This window comes from Carlito syrichta, unplaced genomic scaffold (genome assembly GCF_000164805.1).
Source record: "Carlito syrichta isolate Samal-C Ts95f unplaced genomic scaffold, Tarsius_syrichta-2.0.1 Scaffold126743, whole genome shotgun sequence".
Classification (NCBI taxonomy): Eukaryota; Metazoa; Chordata; class Mammalia; order Primates; family Tarsiidae; genus Carlito; species Carlito syrichta.
This window is the reverse complement of record NW_007070839.1, coordinates 98,869-118,445: the sequence shown is the minus strand read 5'-3', so window position 1 is coordinate 118,445 and position 19,577 is coordinate 98,869. Positions and strand designations below refer to the sequence as shown.

Sequence of the window (19,577 nt, the reverse complement as noted above, 5' to 3'; positions counted from 1 at the left end):
TTGATTTATTGTAGAGATGAGGTCTCGCCTGCCCAGGTGGGTCTCGAACCCGCCGGCTCAAGCAATCCACTCACCTCAGCCTCCCAACGGCGCGGGATTACAGGCTGAGCGACCAAGCCCGGCTTGTTTTTGCAGTTTTTAAAATTTTTATTTTAAAAATGTGGGGTACAATTCAGGGTTAGGTATATAAGTGATCATGCCGATCATTTTGAGCTAAAAGTAATTAAAGAAAAACAGGCACAGGATAGCTCTCTGTCCTTCCCCATGTACCTAAATGTAAGGCATACATTTCACTTATAAAAGTGCCCCTCTCTCTCTTACTAGTAAGAAAAGAACAACTTTTACAGCAGAAGTGGAGATGGTACCAAACATTTGCATAAACTAAGTATTGCTAAATAACCTTTATCATCCATGAGTTTACCTCATATATTACACAATTCACCCTTAGAAGCCTCAAACCATTTTCCTTTGTCTTGTCTCTTCTCCATAATTTAATGCTCTTTGTTAAAGAGAATTAAACTATTTCTTTGAGTCTCCATTTCTTTTCTATGATCGTCTCCATGCATGTAAAACTTAAATTATTATCATCAAATAACATTTTTATGCCTTTTTTTCTGCCTGTTACTCTTTCTTTCATCAGTTTAATTAACGGAGTCCCAGGTATGGCACCTAAAAAGGCAGGGACATTTTTTTTCTCTATAAGTACATTCACACTGTTGTGCAACCAATCTTTAGATTTCTTTCCATTTTGCAAAACTGAAACTCTATAATTATTAAACAATTTCACATTTCCTCAGCCCTTGGAAACCACCATTTTATTTTCTGTCTTTGTAAATTTGACTATAACAAATAACAAACATAGCTAGAATCATACTATCTCTTTATCTTTCTTTCTTTTTTTTTTTAGACAGGGTCTCACTCTGTTGTCCAGGCCAAAGTGTAGTGATGTGTTTTCAGCTCACCACAGCCTGAAACTACTGGGTCCAAGCAATATCTCTGCCTCAGCCTCCCAAGTAGCTGAGACTACAGGCAAGCACCACAGGCCCAACTAATTTTTATATGTTTTGTAGAGATGAGGTTGTCGCCCAGGCTGATCTTGAACTCCTGGGCTCAAGTGATTCTCTCAACGTGGCCTTCCAAAATGCTGGAATTAAAGGCATCAACCACCACATCCAGACTTCTCTGTCTTTTTCTGACTGCCTTATGTCCTTTAGCATAATGCCCTCAAGGTTCATCCTTGTTGAACTGTGTGTCAGAATATCCTAACTTTTTAAGTCAGAATAATATTCCACTGTATGTATATAACATATTTTATTTGTTTATTCATCTGTATGTAAACACTTGGGTTTGTTCCACCTTTGGCTACTGTAAATAATGTTACTATGAACATGGGTATACAAATGTCTCTTTGGGATCCTGTTTTTAACTCTCTTTGGTGGATGCCCAGAAGTGGGATTGCTGGGTCATATGATAATTCTATTTTTAATTTTTTGAGGTTCCATCATTCTGTTTTTCATAGCAACTGATGTATTTTTCATTTCAGTGCACAAAGATTTCACTTTCTTCACATCTTCACAGTGCTTTTTATTTTAAATTGTGTAGTAGTAGTCATCTTCATAGGTATGAAGTGGTACTACATTGTGATTTTGGTTTGCGTTTTCCTGGAGGTTAGTGATGTTAATCATCATTTAATATACTTTTGACCATTTGTATATTTTCTTTGGATAAACGTTTATTCAAATCCTTTGTCTGTTTTTAAGAAATGTTTGGTTTTTGTCTTGTTGAGTTGTAGATGTTCTTTACATATTCTAAATATTAACCCTTTATAAGATATAAAATCTACAAATATACTCTCCCATTCTGTAGATTGTCTTTTCACTCTGTTGACTGTATCCTTTCATACACAGAAATTTTAAGCTTTGATCTACTCCAACTTATCTATTTTTAATTTTATTGCCTGTATATTGAATATGATTGGGATCGTATTCAAGGAATGATAGGCAATCCAATACCTTAAAAACTTTTTGCCTATAGTTTCTCTTAAATTTTTATAGCTTAACTCCTAAATTTATGCTTTTGATCTATCTTAAGTTAAATTTTGTATATGGTTAATGATAAGGTAAGGGTCCAATTTCATTCTTTTGTTGTAGATATTCAGTTTTTCCAGCACTCTGTGTTGAAAAGACTGCCCTTACCCCATTGTATAGAATTGGCAACCTAATCAAAGATCATCTGACTTTAGATGCAAGAATTTATTTCAGAGTTCTCTAGTCTGTTCCATGTGTATATATGTCTACTTTTATGCCAGTACCATACTGTTTTGTTTACTGTAACTTTGTAGTAATTTTTGAAATCAGGACTATGGAACATTTGTTCTTTGAACATTTTTTAAATGATAGTCCTTCTTTCCAAAATTGAAAATTTAGGTTTCAGTTTTCATTCTCAGTGTGAATTTAGATGTGTCATTGTATGGAGGTGAGATGAAGTATAGAAAAGAAGGCAGATAAGTTAATTTTCATTTTCTAAATCTACCGAAGTAATTATATTTTAAATTACACTCTATATTTCGACTTCAGTGACTTTGTTCTAAAGGGCTTTTTTATATTTAACCACTATTATGGCTGTTAATACTTTTTTATATTTCTAATAATTTGTTTTGTTCCTTCTAGTTTGATTCTATGTAGTTTGCAGCTAAAATACTCATTTATTTAATCCTTGTTAAAAATCAGAGCTCATATCAATAAAATGTGAAAGAATTTTATCCAAAAAAGAAGGAAATTTAATAAAGAAAAGGTAGTTTAAAATTCAGAAGATTTGGATAACTTAGGAATGATAAAAGATGACACAGTCTAGATAGAAAGTATATGAGACAATCTACTTTAGAAATTTGGAACCCTACCTGGGGAAGATGAAGAAGAATTTTAAAAATAATGCTTTTTCCTCTGTTTAGGTATGTCATGGGAGGCAACAGAGAGATTTTAGAACAGATATATGGCATGATAAAAATAATATATAGGAAGAGATATTCCTGCAGTATTATATGAAAGATATTATAGATAGGCAAAACCTGAATTTAATAAGATTACCAATCTGCTATTACATTTTCATAGATATGATTGAGTAAGAAACTTTTCTAGGATAGTGGACTAGATAAATAAAGCAATATGTATTCATAAATTAAAAATGAAGAGAAAGAATAAACACCAAATTGAAGACAGTGTCAGGAGGGATGGAAATGGGATTGAATTTTCAAGTGTGTGTGTGTGTGTGTGTGTGTGTGTGTGTGTGTGTGTGCATTTTAAATCTAAAGCCGATAGGAAGGTGTATGAAGAGATATTCCAAGTAAATTTTGAAGTGATGTTGCAGAATTGATGGCTGACTGAATACAAGGGAAGAGAAAACAGAGAAGACAAAATAAGACTGTAATGTTTCAGATTGTAAGACTGGGAGATTTGTGCTATTGCTAATTAATTGTTTATGTTTGTGTGTGTGTATAAACATACATGCACAGAAAGACACTCTTAAATACTACTTTTAATATGACTAGTGAATTTAATTCCATACATAAGCACACAAGGTAAATCAAAATATTATAGAAACTATTATTGTTATCTTTACAGGAAAAGTTTTGCCCACATATGAAAATTGTAGTACTTCTCAAATTAAAAGGAAAAGATGTTTAACAGAGATCAGAAATCCAATTAATATTTTCATTTTCCATTTCTCTTTTTTGAAAGCAATGCTACATTTATCTGTGTAATGTTAGCATAATTTTTCAAAATCAGCACTTTGAAAGTTACTTTGTGATTAAAATGTGTAGTTTTTTACTCAGTACATGAAATACATTTCATTTAAAAAGTAAAGATGATTTCTTAATAAACATTTGCAGATTGATTCTACTTAAGGAAGTACGTATTTCTGCTATTGCTAGAAAAATCCTATGTGGAAGAAACATTTTACTTGTATAAGAACTTCTTCTTTGCTATTTTTTGCCATGGACATATGTTTTCTGTGCACATATCAGTATCTTAAGGGAAGGCAAAATTGTTCTAAAGTCAAGTTACAATATTATTTGCTGAGGAAGAATTTGATATCAAAGTTAAATAGTTTAACCCCTGATAGTAAGACATAGTTTATTGATATGGGAAATGCTACCACCATATGTCTAAAAATTCTAATTGTATATTATAATTAACATTCCTAAGAATATGAATACTAATTGTTTGATAATTAATGTTAATTAATAAGTTAATAATTAACCACATGTTCTCACTCATAAGTGGTACCTGAACATTAACCATGTTAGCACAAGAGAGGGATCGACAGTCACTGGGCACTGCCAGGGGAGGAGTGTGGGAGACATAGCAACACAAAAGGTATCTGGTCTCAAACCAGGGGAAGTGAGGGCCAGTTGGAGGCCCAAACTTCACCTGCATGCAGCCTACTTGTGTGTAGTTAATTCTTGCCTGTTGTTCATATCTCTGTAATAAAATCAAATTGAAAAAATATTCTTATAAGCTTGCAAATTCTCCTTGTAGAAGCCAGTATACTTTCCGAAAGATAATTGCAGTGTAAATAAGAAAGTTTTTACTTGGACTTTGAATTTTAAAATTTGCTGTTACTGTATAATTTTGTTGCATTAAAATGTATTGAAAACAATGTCAAAAATAAATAAATTTTATTTTGTACATTTCAAGCCCATATTGAAATAAATGAAACATATGTAGTGATTATAATTTTAGGATACAAATATTTGTTTACAAATACATTTTCTACTTTATATGTTTCATTTATAGTGTCTTTTATATGTTTCATTTATAGTGTCTTGTTTTATATTTCCTCCAAGAAAAGATATTCTTTCTATTTCTTTTTTGTCTTTTTCTTTGTGAATGAGAATACAGCATAGAAATAGATAGAGACATTTTCACTAAAATGTTGTAGGAAACTTTCTGGTTATACTTAATAATATACCTAATTTTCTTAGATGGTGTTCTATCGTCAAATTCAAATGGAAAGATCCTATATAATGGAATTATTTTGTCATCATAGGATACAAGATGATGTTGAATTTTATAATGAAAATTATTAAGTAAAGTTAAAATTTCATAAATACTCATTCAGTCTCATTTAGAAGCAGTATTTTGTAAGACATTTAAAAGAAAATATAGCCCATAGTTTCTATCCCTGATGAGCAAGCTTATCAAAGTGATTAGGGAGAAATTTTCCCCCCATGAAACAATTTAAAATCATGAATTAATGAATTCTGTGATAATGGTAAATGTAGCTAATAACAAGTACTTATTGAACTTTTACTATTAACAAGTATATATTAAGTAGATTGGCTGCATTATCTTATATAATTTTCAATAAAAACCCTATAAGTTATATCCTATGTCTTGTTGTATTTGTTTTAAGATTAGGGCACATACTTAGGGAGTTTAAGGAACTTCTCCAAGTCACACAGCTGATATTTGAACTAAATTTGTCTAATTCTCAGTAACTGCTTTCAAACACTGCAAAGAACCAAAGAACATAAAAGAAGAAAAGACAAGGTAGTTACATTACTAAGAACTTCACAGAACAGTTTAAGCATAGGTTGCCTTTGAATAATGGGTGGAGCTTATTTAGATATAAGAAATAACATAAAGATTCCAAGTAGAAGCAAAAGCATGAGGAGATGCACAAAATAGAATGATTATACAGTGTGTTGAAAAGACTAATCTAATGTAATAGTGAGTTTATTTGGGGGACTGTTCATATAGCCATGCTGACTTGTCTTAATTTAAATACTTAATCACGTCTCTCTAAGATTCTAATGCTACTTATCACTCATAGGACATTTCCCTTGCCTATTCTCTTTTCCATTTCATGAATTATTAGTTTATCATTTCAGCATCCACCTCACACCTACAACACTGCCTCTCCTATCCTTATTCTCTTTTTATGACCTTACTTTCTATTTCATTGAGAAAAATAGAAGCAAATAATAGAAAGCCCCCACTTGTCTCAGCATTACTTCTACTTGCTTACTTGAATTTGTAACCCTATACTCAACCTTCTTTCTTATTACTGCAAACTCATTGTCCATGTTTATAATTACAACCAGGCTATCCCCTATGTACTGTCCCTTCTTAATGCTTAACTACTCAAGCACAAGAGCATTGTTCCAACAATTCTGCTCAATTTTTTTTTTTTTTTAAAGATGGGATCTCGCTATGTTTCCCAGGCTGGATTTAAACTCCTGGGTTCAAGCAATCCTGCCACCACAGATGGAATTCTCCCTACTTTCTAAATCAATTTTCTTTCTTGGGTTATTCTTGATAGCATACAAACATGCTGTTTATTCTCCCTTAAAAACAAACATATAAACATACTTCTCTATGTAATACTTTTCATGGATATGTCCTTTTCTTTTCTTATTCCAAAAAATTCTTAAAAGAGTTGGCTATACTCATATCTTGAATCACTCTGCCCCATTTTGCTTTAAACCCACTTCAGTTAACACTTTCCCCACAAGACCAGCAAAATTGCCCTTTCCAATGTGACTAATGATCTCTATGGTGCTCTATTTGATGAGCATTTCTGTAGTTCTCATATTTCTTGACCAATCAGCATAATGTGATACCACTGATTGTTATCTACCTTTTGAAACACACGTTTTCACTTCCAAGTCACTACATTATGCTAATTTTCTACTTCTATGCCATTTCTTCCTTTTGTTATTTGCTGATGCATTTTCACCTTAACCTCTCTATGTTGGTATATCCTAAGGGTAAGGCCTTAGAACTGACCTGTTTTCTGTTTAGCACTCATTCATTGGTAATTTCATGTAGTCTCTCAATTTTTAATATCATTTCAACCTCCAGCCTAGACCACTTCCCTGATATCTAAAATTGAATATCTAACAGTATTCTTGATATTTTCCCTTTACTGCCAAATATTCATTTAAAACTTAACATACCCAAAACTCAGCACTAAATAGTTCCCACAAAGCATCCTCTTTTCATGAGGTTCATCCTCTTAGGAAATGGCAACTCCATTCTTCCATTTTCTCAGGCCAAACCTAGAAGTCCCATTTGACTACTTTCTTGTTTTACAATCAACATCTGACAATATTTGCTTTTATCTTCCTTGCTGCTCTTTTAGTCTAAGCTACCAATATTTTTCACCTAAATCATTTATGTAATCTGCTGTGTTTCTGTCTTTTCTTCTTTTTTTTTCATTTTGTTGATTTTTTTTCCCTTTGGCACCCTTCAATCTCTGATCAACATAACTGTCAGAGCAGTCCTGTTATAATATACAGTTCTGTTAAATTGTAAGTCAGTTGTGTGCTTGTTTCTTTCAGTCCCAGGCACAAGTGACCACTGGAACATAAAAAGAACACTTCCACTTTAGGGCTTCTTCACTTTCTATTCCCTCATCCTGGAAGACTTGTTTCCTGAATGTCCACTTGATTTGCTCCTTTACCTTCAAACTCTTTATTCAAATGTAATCATTCTAAGTTCTCTGTGGCCACATTAAGTTATATCTACCATGACAATTTCTACCTCCCTCCTCTTCTGTTTCTCTCTCTTTCTCTCTCTCTCTCTCTCTCTCTCTCTCCTCTCTCTCTCTCCTCTTTCCCCTCTCCCCTCTCCCCCTTTCCCTCTTCCCCCTCTCCTCTCTCTCTCTCCCCCCAACTAGAGCCTCCAGCACCTGGACTCAAACAATCCTCCTGCCTCAGCCTCTCAAAGAGCTGGGACTACAGATGCATGCCACCATGCCCAGTTATTCCTATTCTTATTTGTAGAAATAGTGTCTTGATATGTTTCCCAGGCCGGTATCAAATAATCTTCCTGTCTTGTCCTCCCAAGGGGTTACAGGTGTGCGTCATCACACCCAGCCTATTTTTCTTTTTATACTACTGATATCCTAAGGCAGTGCATGTTATACTTATCTTCTTTTTTATCTAATTCCCTCACTAGAACATAAGTTCATTGAATGCAGAGGTGTTTGTATGTTTTATTCACTGCTATATCCCCATATCTTAGGAGAGTTTCTGTTGTATAGTGGGCACTCAATAAATATTTGTTGAGTAAATTTATAAATTAATAAGTGATGATATATATTCTGATAGCATATATAGGATGTGACAGGCAGAAAGGCTTAACTGATTTTGTAATCAAAAGAGAAATTTTACAGGTTTTCAGAGGCATACTAAGATGATGAAAGATGTATAGCCGTGTATTGGGATGAGTTAGCATTAATTTCATCTTTATTTTTCCAATAGGACTAGCTGGAAGCAGAATAAGAAAAAAAAAAAAAGAGAAATTGGAAATAATCCAATGCTAGGGGTTACTACAATGTGCTCTGTAAAATATCAGAGCAAAACTGATGTAGTTGGAATTTAGTGAAAGCTGAGAGGACTAACAAGTTGTTATGTTCAAGGTAAGCGTCCTTTTTTTAGTTTCCATTTTTGGAGCAACTACTAGGTGCCCTACATGCTTATAAATCTTCTACCTTTAAACCTTTTCTTTAGTATTCAAATTAAGCTTAAAAAGTAGATGGCAGTATTTTCATTTCACAGGTAAGAAAACTGAGGGGGAGAAGAGAGGTTTTTGTTTAGGTTCAGTTAAATGATTTTCTCCAATAATTTCTTCTAAACTTTCTGTCATATTTCTCTTTCCAGCCTTTACATAATTTATCTGCATTTTGGGGCCATTTTCAGCTATTAGAAAAGTTTCATTTTTATGTAGTAAGTGGTGCAGCCTAATTTTGGGCTACTACTGTCTGGCCATCATATTCTCCAATACAGCATGCATTCATGTTTTCATTTATCATGAAGAACATTTTGGAGACAACTTTACAGTGTAATTTCCAACATATACCAATGACTCCCAGCTGACTTAATTCAGTCTCCCTCCTCAGTTCTGGCTTCAGGCAATACAAACAAGACACACTTGTTTCTGAGGTTCCCTTACCTCAGCAGACAGCCGTATAAAGCAGAACTCCATTGAGAGTCTTGGAGTCCACTATTTTCTACCACTTCCACTTGAGTGTAAGGAGCTCCTTGCTCCTAGTCACACCCAAATTTGGAAGTGCACTTCTCCAGCTACTGACTTATTTTCTCAACCTAGCCTTTGCAGTCTCTTTTAGGATGCTTCCTGCTTTGCATATGTACAAACACTAAGAAAACCAAGTCATGCTACTTTTCCACTGCTTTCTGGTGTGGCCCCAAAGCAGTATTTCAGGGTATAATTTCACGGCCATAAAACAACCTATGCAAGAATGAGGCATTGAGCACTTAAAAGCAGTTATTACCACTTTTGAGTGGATATTTTTGCATCCCTGTCACTTGGCTTGAGGGATGAGAAGTGTCGTTCTTCCCTGTCCCAAAGTAGGAAATGACACCACATACACAATGCCTTTGAATTCCCTTGCTTTCTAAACTTTTCTTCAAATTCTTAATCTTCATTTATGGAAGTTGGAGGTGGATGACAGAGATTAACAGTGACAGTATTGGTTCTGCTCTCTTTCCAGCCGCTTTTTTGAGAAATTTTGGGTTAATTGTCACTAGCTTGTATCAGTTTTCAGACTTGCTAAAATTCCAAGAAAATGTCTTCTTTTTATCCCATTATACCTACCACATTTGCCTATTAGCACATAGTATGCAAGCCTCAAAGGCAGGATTGGAACATGGCTCTCTGACTTCAACGTTGTACTCTTTCTGATGCCCCTTACTTGAGCTTCTTGAGAGGGTGGAAGACACTGAAATATGCATGAAATGAGGAAGAAAAGCTCAGGATACTGAGATTATAATGATTGAGCATAAATATCTATGAAATGCTGCAGTGTACTTAGTTCAATGAATGTGCCTCCGTGTCTAGTGAATGTCTACTATATTATTAATAATTATTTCCCGAGCGTGGATTTTTCTGTATTTAAGAAATCTAAAATTTCATGCCAAATATATCCATATTTTTAAAGTAGAGTCTGAAGTAGAAAAGAAAATAAATGTGAGTCCCACATTTGTATCCTTCTAGGGCATTCAGCATTGGTATGCATTGTGGCGGGAGTGGGGACAGGAGAGAACAACAGGAATGATTAAGTGGGTGGCTGAGAGAGATGGTGTGTACTTCAAATAAAGAAATGCAGAGGGTGATAGGTAAATAATGATGAGAGTGGCATTGGGGAGTAAGGAAAAAGTGGACAATCCCACCTCAAGAATTCAGAGACTATAGGATGAGATCTTTCAATGTTTAACCACCTTTATTTATTTTTTATTTATTCTATTTTTTTTTTTTTTTTTTTGAGCTGGAGTCTCACTCTGTCGCCCAGACTGGAGTGCAGTGGCCGCTCCCGGCCACCGCAGCCTCAACCTGCTGGGCTCCGGTGATCCTTCTGCCTCAGCCTTCCGAGTAGCCGGAATTACAGGCATGCGCTACCACGCCTGGCTGATTTTTTTATTTATTGTAGAGATGAGGTCTCGCTGCCCAGGCAGGTCTCGAACCCGCGCGCTCAGGCAATCCACTCACCTCAACCTCCCAAAGGCGCAGGATTACAGGCTGAGCCACCGAGCCCGGCTTAACCACCTTTAATAATGAAAGTGATACAACAACAAATAACACTTGGAAAAACATCTTTTCAATGCTTTGTTATAACTTCTTGTAAAAACCAAGATGATTAGTTAGGAAAAAAAGGCTGAACAACATATAAAATTAAGTGTATTTTTTTCTCTTGAAAAACTATTTTGTAATTTTCCATCCTAACATAAATACTCTGTATCAGAAATAAACAACCACTAGAATGAGAAAAATTGTCATTGAGCTTGGATTTAATAATAAAGAAATTGTTACTAGTAGAAGAAACACGAATATGTATGTGTGGGGAAACATCCATTAACTTAAACTTTTGTGTCATGTACAATTCCAAAATACCCTAATAACTTTTAAAAGATATTTAGAGGCTTTCATAAACAGTTTTGGTCATCTGAGAGCCAATTCAGCTGTGAGTGATTTTAACAGAAGTCAATTGGTTCCACTGTATGCGTAATAAACTGTGTCACAAAACTGAAACCCAGAAAACCGAAGACTGAAAGACACGAGGTGTACATATGATGCACATGTATCAAGTTGTAGCCTGAGCATGGTAGAAGCTGTCTGGGAGAAGTTACCTGGGGCTACAAACTCCATGTTTTCATATTCATTTTCAAAGATACAGAGGGTACACGGAGATAAGATCTTCCTACTATAATCTACTGTTTTTGTATATGCATTGAATATTTGCATCTTACAAAGAACATTGTTAAACAGACAGATTTACAAAACATAAGATTCACATCTTCACTGTGCTTAAAAATAGCAACCAAAAAATATGTGTTGACAATTGGTTGTTAGTTTTATGATCATTAAATTGTACCAATGAAACTATTAGTTTGATGCCACCTTTAAATATATGAATATATTTTATAATGTACTTATTGCATTTACAATAGCCTTTACATACAATTATGACCATTATTATTACTTATAATTTGCACTTAAGTATTTTATTGTATTCGATACACACAATGTCACATGAGTTACTGTCATATCTTCACTTAGAAATGAGGTAAAAGAAACCCTTGATAGTGAACTGAGTTTTCCAAAGCCATTTCTGAAAAAGGACAAAACTCTGCTTCAACTCACCGTCTTTTAATACAGGAGTACTCTGTTATTCATTTCACTGCCATTGTCCGTTTGACACTCAGGCTGTGGAGACTGTGATGACTGGGCAGTTTTCCACTTGACATGCTGTACCTGAGATGGCTGTGTATTTCTTCATATTCTTTAGCTTAATCTGAATTGTATCTGTAGTAACAACCCTGAAGGTATTTTAGGATCAGGGATAGCAAATAAGATGAATATCCTGAGAAATAGGATAATAACACTGACAAGTTAGAAGGAATTGTGGAGGTTAAGCAGGGGCATATACAAATACCTGTTTTAAACTGGGTTTTATCAGGTACAATGTGCACAGGTGGGAGTGGTGGGTATACTTAAAGCCTAGACTTCTTTGACACTACACAATGCAAACATGTAAGGAAAAACTGCCCCCTAAACCTATTCAAAAATTTTTTTAAAAACCTACGTTTTTAAAAATTAGAGAGGAATTCAAGATAACTTAAAAATATTTCTCTTCTGTCCTAGCTAAGTAGGTTTCTTTGTTCAGACTACTTAGATTTCATAGACCTGGATTTTTTTAATTTATAAAAGTATTAACCTTGATATCATCCAAGTTTTCTTCTAGCTGTAATATTTCCTTTTAGAATGAAGATTTTCCTAAGATGTACACTGTACCTGATGAAGATCACTGGAATGCTTGGCATATCAAATAGTGCAAGGCCTTTATATCATATTTAAACAGAAACTGGAGTGTTTATAAAACCCTTTAGTAGGCACCAATGCACACTGTAGACATTACAAGAAGCCATTCTAATGGCCCAACATATAAGACATTTAAAAAAACAGTTTAGACTTGATAATGGAAAATAAACACAATTATTTCAGAAATTCACAGTATTTTTGAGGCAAATCTGGTAAAAGGAGTAAATTACCATAAAGACTAAAAAAGTGATTTTGGGGTGATTGATGGCTTAAATATAACAGAAATATACATAGAGAATGTACAGCATTCTATATTTGTATTACATTAATTAAATATTTGTATTACATTAATTAAAGTTATAGATTAAACAAGAAAATATTTACATGATTTCAACAATTACATATTTTTAACAAAATGTAATAGAGACATGAGATACTGCTCTCTAAGGAAAGATATGATAGGTTCTTTAAAACACAAACAAAATGTAAACTTGGTAGTCAATGAAATAATATGTTTAGGTCTCAAGATTCAGGAGAAGACTTCAATTAAATAAACAAAAACCTGTTAAGTTTAAGGACTTGTTCAATTTATTTACTCAAAAGATTTATGTAATTTTAAAAGTAAAAAGTTATTTGTAAGGAACATAAGAAAACACATGATCTGACAGCCTCTATTACTAACAAGTTAAATTCAGAATTTGATTACCACATAGATATTTGAATTTGCACATATACATGTATACATAATATATATGAATTTAGAATTCACCAAATAAAGTTTTGGAAAAGACATCAACAATCTTATTTATTAAAACTGAAAAACTTTTTTAGTTGTTTAAAATAAATCTTATAGATCCTGGATTAGGCCTCTGTCAGATATTCAGTTGACAAATATTTGTTCCCATTCTGTGGACTGTCTCCTTGCTCTCTTCATGATTTCTTTTGCTTTGCAAAAGCTTGTCAGTTTGATGAGGTGCAACTTGTTTATCTTATCTCATATGGCATGGGCAGTTGGGGTTTTGATCAGGAATTGGTTTCCAGTTCCAATTTCCATAAGGGTATCTCCTGCATTTTCTAAGATTCTTATAGTTTGAGGTTTTACTTTTAGGTCTCTGATTCATTTGGAGTTAATTTTTGTGTATGGTGATAGATTGGGGTCCTATTTCAACCTTCTGCATGTGGTCAGCCAATTTTCCCAGCATCATTTACTGAATAGGTTGTCCTCTCCCCAGTGGTTGTTGTTGGAGACTTTCTTAAAGATGAGTTGGTTGAGAAATTGAGGCTTTGCTTCTGGAATCTCTGTCATGTTTCATTGGTCTCTTTACCTGTTCTTATACCAATACCAGCTGTTTTGATTACTGTAACCTTATAGTAAAGTTTGAAGTCTGGAAGTGTAATACCTCTTACTTTGTTTCTTTTGCTAAGGATGTTTTTTTTTGGCTATTCATAGTTGTTTATGTTTCCATATGAATTTCTGTATTGTTATTTCCAGGTCTGAGAAGAATGATGTTGGTAATTTAATGGGTATTGTGTTGAATCTGTAGATTCTCTTTGGTAGGATAGACATCTTAACAATGTTGATTCTCCCTATCCATGAGCATGGTATATTTTTCCATTTATTTGTGTCTTCTTGGATTTCTTTGAGCAGTATTTCGTAGTTCTCATTGTAAAGGTCTTTCACTTCTCTGGTTAGTAAGAAGCCAACAAAGGCCTAACATTCAGGATCTACAAGGAACTCAAACGTGCTGAAAGGAAAAAAACAAATAGCCCCATTAAAAAGTGGGCAAAAGACATGAAGAGACACTTCTCAAAAGAAAATGCACAGGCAACCAACAGACACATGAAAAAGTGCTTGACCTCATTCATCATCAGAGAAATGCAAATCAAACCATATTGAGATACCACCTAACCCCAGTAAGAATAGCCATCATTAATAAAACAAACAATAACAGATGCTGGCAAGGATGCAGAAAAAAAGGAACACTTCTACATTGCTGTTGGGAATGCCAACTAGTGCAATCTCTTTGGAAGACAGTATGGAAAATTCTGAAAGAACTAGAAATTGACCTTCCATATGATCCAGCAATCCCCCTTTTGGGAATATATCCAGAGGAACTCAAGTCATTCTACCAAAAAGATACCTGCACACATATGTGTATTGCAGCTCTATTCACAATAGCAAAAGCATAAAAACAACCATGCTGCCCACTGAAACTGGACTGCATAAAAAATATGGTACATATACACAATGGAATATCATGCAGCCATAAAAAAGAACAAACATATGGACTTCACAGCAACTTGGATGGTTTTAGAGTTTATTATACTCAGTGCTATCGCAGAAACTAAGAACAGAGTACCATATGTTCTCACCAATAAGCAGACCTTGAAGAATTATCATAACACTATAAGAAAGAGATTAGTAATAGTAGGAAACTGCCAGAGGAGGAGGGGTGTGATTGGCAGTTGAGGGAAACTGCCAGGGGAGGGAAGGGCACACCTCATCAACAAGAGTACCTGCGTAATGAAAATTTGTATACCTAACCCTGAATTGTACCCCACATCTTTAAAATAAAGAAAAAAAAAGAAAAATATAAATATAAATAAATAAATAAATCTTAAAGAAGGACAAAGGTTGGGTCTGTTATTTTTCCATTATTATAATTCTAACATATAGCTGAAATTATAATTCTAACTTATAATTGAAAAATAGTCTATATTCAATTATTATATCTTGAAATAATTAAAACCAAAAGTCCAAGTGAAATATTTCATACTGAGTGAAGAGTATGCCTACTGTTGCAAGACAGTTCAAAAAAATCAGTGAATAATATAACATGGGAATATTAACAGTATGATGCTATTTTGAATCAATGCTAATGTGTAAAAAAGATTGACAAAAAATATTTACCTTTAAGAATAAAAGACAATAAGCTGACAATTAAAACCTTGATATTTTTGCTTGGAGGTTTGTGCCAAAAAAAACTGTCTTAAAAAAAAAATCAGTAAATTTGAAGAAATCGTTCTGTTGTTTTACTTTGAGGGAAATTCTTTTCAGTTTTGAGTTTTTTTTCTTTTTCTTTTTTCCCCCACACATTATGTAATCATTACAATTTTCAGAGACTGGTAATTAACTTGAACATATGTACATGCTTACACTTACAGTCTCATTATATCAGCAAAATACACATAAAAGCAACTTTAGAAAAAAAATGAACCACTGATTTGAATACTTAATCATTACAGGATGTGGTTGAAAGTTTATTTGCATTTGTTATTTGTGTTTGTTTTATAATTCTTTAGTTTTCGTGAATATTTAGAATTCTTGGAATTTAATTTACCAGGATAAGATGCAATATAGGTTACTGATTCTTTATAGTGAAATCATTTAAAGGATAATCTGGATCTTTCTGTTAGATGAAGAGAGAGTCTAAAAGAAGTGTTACTATTGGGCACTGATTGAGGTTTTTGGATGGAGAAAAGTGAAATTAAACCAGGATCTGGACTTCAAGCTGAGAAGAAAATTACAAAAAGAAAAAGGCTATTAGCAGAACTCAGTAGAAAGGATATCACTAGGTCAAACTCCACAGGTGGCAGAAGATTTTCACTTGATTACGAGTTCAAGAGAGTATTGTGTAGAGACATTTTTTGCTTGGCATCTTTGGGCACAAGGTGGTTATTATTTAAGACTCTGTGTGAGAAGTTTGGGTGTCATGACCTAGGTCTGGTACACCAGCTAATCTATCCTAAAGTGTCACATATCTTAACAGAATTGCTTTCTATTTGCTCCAAAAGACAGGTCTAAAGGAACTCAACTCATTCTCTAAATAAATATTGTTAGGGCCTATCAGGTTCCAAGAACTGTGGCACATCCTGTGATTGCAAATATGAGTAAAGTTCCCTGCCATTGTGGGATTTACATTGTAGTTGTGGAAAAGTGAAAAGTGCACAAGATGTACCTTATGTATTAAAGTTTGCATGATCTCTGATTGTATACTTCTGGGGTTGATAGAGGAATTCTGGTACTAATTGAGCTTTTGCTGATTAAGCAACTTTTAGGAATTCCATTAAATGTTTGAAAGATATATATATTTTTAAAAAGCAGCCTTTTCTTTGAATGACTTTTTGGGAGTGACCACAGCACACATCTCCTTTGCATGTAAAAAAAAGCAAAAGCTTTTCCTTTCTCTCTTTCCCATACACTTCAGCCCAAAGCCATTAGGTGGGATGGAGCATGGGGAGGCAATGGTCAGCCCAAGCAGAGAGTAGGGAGAGAAGAGATCTCTGTGTTGGTGACAGATGTCAGAGCCTGCAGAGCATAAGGAGGGCAACAGCATGGACATTGAAGCCTGAGGAGGGTGTGGAGAGAGTCCTAATAGGAAGGCAGCCTTGCATGGGATGTAAGAACCTCTGCGGAGCAGAAATGAAAATAGCATGGAAGGTGGCTCAGCAGAGCATGTCAGAATCTGAGCAGGGTAAGGAAGGCATCCTTGTAGGAGGGCATCCCAGAATGAACCGTTAGAGCCTGATTGGGCTAACGACTGCTTTCACGTGAGAGGAGTACTTTCACCCAGCCATCTTGGGGTATCAAAGTGAAGTCCAGTGGCAAGCGTATCAATGCATGGGAAGAGGTAGTTTAGCATAAGGAGCTGGAACCCAAAGTGGGTGGGTATGTTGTCCATGTAATAGCTGACCAAGAGCAGGGTGCTGGAGCCTGGGCAACATGAGTATGGCAGGGAGTCCAAAGAAGCAAGTCAGAGTGGGAGTTTTTTTTAAGGTGTTGGCTCACGTGATTACAATAGCTGCCAAGTACAAACCCTACAGGGTACACTGGCAGATTGGAAACTCAGGGAAGAGATGATACCATACTTCAAGTTCGATGGCAGTTTGTGGCAGAATTCCCTCTTGTTCACAAGAGGTCAGTCTTTTATTATTAAAACCTTCAGCTTATTGGATGAGGTCTATCTGCATTATGGAGAGTAATCGGCTTTACTTGATGTCTGCTAATTAGCATGTTAATTTCATCTAAAAATACCTTTATAGAAACGTCTACAATAGTGTTTGACCAAATGTCTTAGTTCATTTGTGTTGTTATAAAGGAACACATAAGGCTGGATAATTTAAAATGAAAAGAAGTTTATTTGCCCCATGGTTCTGCAGGCTATACAAGAAGCTTGGCACCAGAATCTATATCTGGGGAAAATCTCAAACTGCTTCCACTCATGGTAGAATGGAAGGAGAAGTGGTGAGAGAAGAGGCTAGAGAAAGAGGAAGGGTGGTGCTAGGCTCCTTTTAATAATCAGCTCTCTCAGGAGCTAATAGAGGAAGAACTCACTCACCCATTAGGGAGGGCATTAATCTGTTTGTAAGAGATTTGCCTTCATGACCCAAACACCTCCTACTCAGTCTCATCTCCAACACTGAAAATCAAATTGCAAAATGAGATTGTGTGTGTGTGTGGGGGGGAATCAAATGTACCATATCCAAACTATAGCACCAAATACCTAGGTCCTATGGCCTTGTTAAGTTTACACATAAAATTAACCATCACATTTGAGAAGTAGGCTCTGAGGGTGTAATTAGTCTCTCACTATGACTGATTTTAAGCTACCAACTTAAGTGGATATGAAGTAGAAAATAATTAAGTAAACGCAACCAGTTCTTGTGAACTGGTACTAGCTAGCTGCCACACACTGCTGAATTGAGTTGCAATACAGTCTGAATGGAATCTTCAACCAACCCTGTGTAGAGTTTTGAGGATGGGATGCCCCTTCAAAACTGTCCCAGATTGGCACTAGTGGATCAGATCACTCCACCCTGAGTCAATCACTGTGTTGGATCCAGGCTGCCTTTAGAAGTGGCAAGGCTTTGAGAAAGGCAGCTCTCTTTGATTTAGTCAGTCTTCAAAGCTGACTGATAACTTGAGCTATTTGCTGGCAAGTACTCCTAGAAGGTTGGATACCTCCTAGCACCCATCATATTCAGTGATGAAGTGATGAATCCCCATGATTGGTTCTCAGCAAATTCATAAGAAAAAAATTCAGTTTCTCTTTCTCTTTTTCTTTCTCTTAGTGACTTTTTTCTTGTAATATTTCATCTTTATTACCGTATTGTTTTATTGAGTATTAAATTACTAGCTGTGATGGGCTGAATGATGCCTCCTCCCAAATATTCAGATTCATAGAACCTTTAATGTTATCTTATGTGGCAAAAGGAACTTTGCAGGTATGTTTAAGTATACTGAGATTAGGAGATTATCCTGTATTGTCTTTATCTGTGCGACCCATTCTAATCACAAGGGTCCTTATAAGAGGGTTATAGGAAGAATCAGAGTCAGAGATAAGGCCATATGATGATGGAAACAGAAATTCAGGTAATGCACTGTGAAGATGGAGGAAGGGACCAGTAATAAACACCAATTTATTATTCTGTCGTTCTGAAGGCCAGAATTTTGAAATTAGTTTCACTAGGTTTAAGCCAAGGGTTAGTAGAGGAGACTATGAAGGAAGAATTTATTTCTTTGTCTTTGTTAAAGCAGTTTTAAAAAATGAATGCACCAACCTGCCCCACAAAGAACTCCCAAAGTGTTCTTCTAGATCTGTCATGAAAAATCTATGTAAGATTTACAGTGATTCTGAGAAACCAATTGAAGGCGACAAACAGCTTTTATGGCATGTGAGCAGTCCTCTAGTTTGATCTCTGTACCAATTATGTTTCTTTGGTTTCAAGGAAGAGAAGCCATCTTTAACTTAAACAAAAAGTAAATTTATTTATAGTATATGAGGCAACATATGAAATGCAAGGAAAGAGGAACTCGTGCATCTTGGAATGCAGAAGAACCCAAGTATATACAGTTCTAGAGAGCAGAAGCACAGCTTCTGGAAGGAATGAACTTTAGCTGAATTTTAGACAGACTAAGATTCAACTTTAAAAACAACCCTTATATCAGCTTAGTTGGGTCATGGAACTAATTGTTACCCATAGAAAGAGTGCATTTTTGATTGATTAAAAGTATCAGTCCACTGTATTAGGGCTTCCAGCTCCAGAAGAGAGTAAGAATTTGCATTTTTGTTCTATCTGGGCCCTCAGCCAATTGGATGGTTACTGCCCACATTGGGTGAGGGCGGATCTTCCTTACTCAGTCTAAGGAGTCAAGTGCTAATCTCTTCCAGAAACACCCTCACAGACATACCCAGAAATAATGTTTCACCATCTATTTGGGTATTCCTTAAT

General features: G+C 35.0%; 1 protein-coding gene across 1 annotated transcript in view; it reads left to right on the top strand.

The window, feature by feature from the left end:
• Window positions 1-19,577, top strand: part of LOC103250203 (polypeptide N-acetylgalactosaminyltransferase 13) — a gene marked incomplete at its 3' end in the record, with an annotated part of 118,689 nt that overhangs the window by 7,698 nt on the left and 91,414 nt on the right. The window lies entirely within an intron of this gene.